Genomic DNA, 638 nt, shown 5'->3' on the forward strand with positions numbered 1-638 from the left:
GTCATAGCTGGGTGCTCACGATTCACGGGTCCAGCGTCGGCGTTGTGGCGCGGCAAGCGTGCACTGGTGCGGTTGAGAGGGAGGGGTGGAAACCGCGTTAAACTCGTCTCCGTAGTTGAGAGGGAGCGGCCAAAGCAATGTACAATCGTCTTTGTAGTGGAGCTGGGAGGGGCAAGGATAAGGGACGAAGACCGGGGTAACATGTCGGATGCGATCATACCAGCACTAAAGCACCGGATCCCATCAGAACTCCGAAGTTAAGCGTGCTTGGGCGAGAGTAGTACTAGGATGGGTGACCTCCTGGTAAGTCCTCGTGTTGCATTCCCTTTTTAATTTTTTTCGCGCCGCTTGCAAAACAAAACGCACGTGGAAGTAATATATTTACCGTGTTTTATTATTTTGCACGAGTGCGGTAAGTCATAGCTGGGTGCTCACGATTCACGGGTCCAGCGTCGGCGTTGTGGCGCGGCAAGCGTGCACTGGTGCGGTTGAGAGGGAGGGGTGGAAACCGCGTTAAGCTCGTCTCCGTAGTTGAGAGGGAGCGGCCAAAGCAATGTACAATCGTCTTTGTAGTGGAGCTGGGAGGGGCAAGGATAAGGGACGAAGACCGGGGTAACATGTCGGATGCGATCATACCA

At 54.4% G+C, this 638-nt stretch overlaps 1 non-coding gene across 1 annotated transcript; it reads left to right on the top strand.

The window, feature by feature from the left end:
- The first annotated feature begins 206 nt into the window (after nucleotides 1-206).
- Nucleotides 207-325, top strand: LOC123173723 (5S ribosomal RNA). The gene has a single exon (XR_006486462.1). It is a non-coding gene; the product is annotated as a 5S ribosomal RNA (ribosomal RNA).
- The last annotated feature ends 313 nt before the right edge of the window (nucleotides 326-638 follow it).

The sequence above is a fragment of the Triticum aestivum genome, unplaced genomic scaffold (assembly GCF_018294505.1).
Source record: "Triticum aestivum cultivar Chinese Spring unplaced genomic scaffold, IWGSC CS RefSeq v2.1 scaffold116194, whole genome shotgun sequence".
Classification (NCBI taxonomy): Eukaryota; Viridiplantae; Streptophyta; class Magnoliopsida; order Poales; family Poaceae; genus Triticum; species Triticum aestivum.